This window comes from Tursiops truncatus, chromosome 17, assembly GCF_011762595.2.
Source record: "Tursiops truncatus isolate mTurTru1 chromosome 17, mTurTru1.mat.Y, whole genome shotgun sequence".
Classification (NCBI taxonomy): Eukaryota; Metazoa; Chordata; class Mammalia; order Artiodactyla; family Delphinidae; genus Tursiops; species Tursiops truncatus.
This window is the reverse complement of record NC_047050.1, coordinates 51,613,061-51,617,739: the sequence shown is the minus strand read 5'-3', so window position 1 is coordinate 51,617,739 and position 4,679 is coordinate 51,613,061. Positions and strand designations below refer to the sequence as shown.

At 38.3% G+C, this 4,679-nt stretch overlaps 1 non-coding gene across 1 annotated transcript; it reads left to right on the top strand.

Annotated features, from left to right (window-relative positions):
* Positions 1 to 1,343: 1,343 nt before the first annotated feature.
* On the top strand, positions 1,344 to 1,450 carry LOC117308764 (U6 spliceosomal RNA). Its single transcript, XR_004522945.1, has one exon. It is a non-coding gene; the product is annotated as a U6 spliceosomal RNA (small nuclear RNA).
* Positions 1,451 to 4,679: the final 3,229 nt, after the last annotated feature.

Here is a 4,679-nt window from a genome sequence, read left to right as displayed (position 1 = left end):
GTGAAAAACAGGAGTAGAAGGGAAGAGCAGAATGGCTCTTCGTGTGGGGAGGTTGAAAAATGGCAGGCAGAGGTGAAGAGCTCTTATGCATCTGGGGATGGGGCTGTGGTTGGTAAAACTTACTGTTCTCTGTGTACAAAGGAACAGATTCAAAATGGGCCACTGTGAAACACAATGCTGCCTTTGTTGACATCGTGGGCTCCTCACTGAAAAAGGACAATGTAAATAAACACATAGGCAGTGAAATGCATCAAAGAGCTATCAGTTTTTAAAGTCTCTACCCCGTTACTGGAGAACCTCAAACTGGCAATCATGACTAGAAGTCGTATGGGTGTCGGGACAAACAAAAGGCAGCACATTGTCAAGTTGTTTGTTATTGCCTACACAACGGCCAAACTGGAAATTCCCTTGGCTGATTTCCTCTCATTGCCCAAATGGAAGTCCATCATGGACTAGACTTGGGCAAGACTACTTTGCTGAAAGTACACATAAGGCTCATCCACATCATTGAGAAAGTTGTCAAGCATGATCTAATGTTCACTGTTCGGTAAACCCAGTACTTTTCCATCCTTATTAACAGGTCTGAAAACACAAGTGCTTGGTGACCATGAAATGATGTATACATTCTATGTGGGTAAGACTCCTTTGCCAAATGTTAAGTTATTGAGTTTAAAAGAGACCAAGCAGGTGAATACAAGGTTTGAAGAAAATATAATTCTTGACACAGTCTCAGAGCTTGGAGTGGAGATGTAAATAACAAGCATAATGGTTTAATGGGTATTAACTCTACTCTCCAAATGGAGAAGTCCCTGACCTGCTGAAGCAGAAAATGCCCTTCTGAGTTTCAATACCTTCATCTTAGTCACCATTTAGAGAGCTAGGAGCTTCTAACGCCTGTAAAACACTGGCTTTGTTGCCCTTTTTGCCACACTTACCTCTCTCTCTTTTAAAAAAAATTATTTATTTGTTTATTTTTGGCTGTGTTGGGTCTTCATTGCTGCATGCGGGCTTTCTCCAGTTGCTGCGAGCCAGGGCTACTCTTCGTGGTGGTGTGTGGGCTTCTCAATGCGGTGGCTTCTCTTGTTGCGGAGCACAGGTTCTAGGTGTGCAGGCTTCAGTAGTTGTGGTTCGTGGGCTCTAGAGTGCAGGCTCAGCAGTCATGGCGCACAGGCTTAGTTGCTCCGTGGCATGTGGGATCTTCCCAGACCAGGGCTCGAACTCGTGTCCCCTGCATTGGCAGACGGATTCTTAACCACTGGGCCACCAGGGAAGTCCCGCTTACCTCTCTTTATAACATATCAAACAGCTCCCATTTGTCTTCGTGAGTTAAAAACTTTAGCAGAGTGCTCGCTTCGGCAGCACATATACTAAAATTGGAACGATACAGAGAAGATTAGCGTGGCCTGTGCGCAAGGATGACACGCAAATTCATGAAGCGTTCCATATTATTGAGGCGGTATGGGGATATATGCATATGTATAGCTGACTCACTTTGTTATAAAGCAGAAACTAACACACCATTGTAAAGCAATTATACCCCAATAAAGATGTTAAAAAAAAAAAAACTTTAGCAGATTTTCTGAAAGACTGCTTAACATCACTGAAGAAAGCAGATGGAATGCACTGGTTAGAGCATAAAAACAGGGCAGACACAGCCCTCCTTCATAGCTTCCCTGTGTGAGAGCCTCTGTTTAAAAGCATAGTCACTGAGAAAATCATAAGTTCAGGCCTACAAGTGAGAATCCAGTGCTACCTGAAGATGTTAACTAGCAAAACTTGTCCTACACCTCCACTCATCATTGAGATGTTAGACCTACTCTCCAAACGGCATTGTCTTCCACTCAGTGACTTACTGGTGAATGCAGAAAGAAACCCCAAGATGTATCCTTCAGTAGGATCAGACAAAATGGGGGATAGTGTTGTGATGAAAAATTTCAGGGAAAGAGTCCTCATTTATAACAATGTTATTTAAAACTGTGTGTGTCACATTTTGGGGATATTCATAAAGAAGATGCATCCCAGTGTTTAAAATGATTGGATATAAGTATAGGCCCAACCATGAGCATGCCTTAAAAGCATATGCAGTCAAAGAACTTGAAATGTTTATTAATCCTTTCGAAGGGCTGCTGCCATACAATCATGTGGCTGCTTCCCAGCTGGCCAGAGAATGGGACTGCTCACAGGTTTCAGGTTGAAAAGCCCCGCACAGCTCCCTAGGCAAGAAGTTTGGCAGTGGTGCTGAAAAACTACAAAGACATATTCCCCAATATTTATCATATGATTTGTAGTCTGCAGTCATTTCCAGTTTCAATGGCTACAGTGGAAAGGAACGGATGAAGTAAGGTTACAGGAATAGAATGCTTGAGACAGGGCTTGAGTGTCTAATGCACATTTCTATGGAAGGCCCAGTGCCAGGAGTATGTAACTGCAGACGTGCTGTCAAACTTTTCTTATTAAAACTCACCAGAACAAACAAATTAGCCTTTGGCAAAAGACCATCAGAAAACCTCAGTTTTGAAGGAGAACCGTCTTCCTTCTGACAAAAAAGAAACAGCATTTTGTGCTCAGACCCCCTCTGCAAATCACCATTATCTCTGCCTATGTTTGTAAAGTATGGACAAGTGACTAGTCTGCAGTAAAGTGTAATAATAGAGCAAAATAAAATGAAGTGAGTACATTTCCTACCATTAAGCGTTGTTGTGTGTCCATTTAGTTTGTAATGTTTATAGAAATAGCAGCACTCTGTAGAAAAGGAATTCAAGGGATTCAACCAAGGGGGAAAAAAAGACTTGCTTGATTTTCACTTGACCGTATTTCTTAATTATAAAGAAAAAAATACAGCATATGTCATATATTAATAAGTAGCATTCTTTTGTCATGGTTATTTTTCTGTATTTTCATTCTTGCTTTCTTAAAATATAGCTTAAAGATAGAAATTGAAGTATTAATATTAAACAGATCATGTCATTATCCTGTAAGTGTTAAAATGATCATATTTTATTTTGTTATTTAAAGGTTGCCCAAAAGGATGCAGCATGGCTTAAATATTTGGGTGGAGTTCATCATTCTACCTTTATTCTCCATGGCCATATAACAGTCTAAACCCTACTTAGGACCCCGTGCAAGGGCACAAAATGAAATTAAAAATCACACCTATTACTGCTACCAAGGCAAACTATTTAAATTTCTTAGTTGAGTTCTTGGTACATAGCCAAGAAAGGCTCGGTGAATATTTGTTGAATAAATAAAATCACTTATTTATAAAACGTGTGGAATTCACAGGATAGGATTTACAGCCATAAAAGTATAACTCTGTAAGGCAATTCTTAAGTGAAATTACAGAAACTGCCTAATTATTATTTTTTTTTAATTTTGCCCCCCCCCCCGCCTAATTATTATTTGCTTTGGTTCCATTGTATCTAGTGATGAATAATTTTCTTATCTTAAAACAATATTTTTCAGATATCCGTTATTGCATAATTAAAGGCCAAAAATGAAAGCTAGAAAGTTCTTAGGTCTATGTTTATTCTCCATTTGCAATATTTCAATATAGTCCTTTTCTATGGAAATACTTCTGAATTTAGAACTCTGTGGAGAGAAATACTGACATCAGCACAGGCAGGAAAAAAATAGTAATTTATATACAAAAAAAACCCCAGTTGTTTACCATGGGAGACGTAAGCACACTGGTCTTAACAAATTCACACTTCTATATTTAGTAACTGGAGCATTAGGAAATCGGCTGCTCTCAAGTGTATTTTAAAAGCTTTTGTAATGTGGAGTTTTCTAATATTCTCTTCCCAAGTAACGATTATATTAAAATCTTGCCGAGTTTCAAAATAGATCTGCTAAAATCTTATATTTATTTGAAAAGGTTGCATTTTACTGAGTTTATTGTAACAATAAAAATATAGCAATGCAACCATATGAATATTTAAAAATACAAACACCACTGTCTTTTTAAAAAAATAAATCCTAATCTAGAATTGTTTTCTGTTTTAATAATAAAAGTCAAATAAGTGGTAGGGGAAAACAAGAGGAAAAACTATAAGAAAGAATCATGGGAGTACATTTGCAAAGAGAATTCTTTGAATTCTCACCTAAGAGAAGCGAGTTCATTAAAATAATGAAGCTAAGCCTAATATTTTATAATAAATAAGATGACATGTATTTTCTATGGCAGAAGCTTTTCAAATTATACCAGTTTGGAACTCATTATTTCACTTGATCACTAAAAAATTCTTTTGAATTGCTCTTCAATTCATATAACAAACCCCAAAGCTAACACAGCTTCTACGTTTACCATACCTTTCATATGGCTTTATCTTGCCATAATACTATACACCCATATAGTTCCAGCAGAAAGCATTTCAAGACCAGAAATCATTCTCTTCTATTTCACACTCAAGGCTGGAGTAAATTGCATGCCTCTAACAAATCAGATTTTCCAGTGAATAATCTGGAGGGCAATAGGAACAGGATGGTGGTGGTGGGAGGTAGAGGTTTGAGATTGGGAAATGTTGTAAACAGAAGGAAAACCATTGGTGAAAGTCAAAGTTAGAATGCAACGATTAGATCATGCGAGATCTTGTAAGCCATAAGTTAGCGTATGAACTTTATCTTGAGGGCGATAGTGAGCATAGAAGGGTTTCAGCTGGGGCCAGGGTAGGGGATGATCA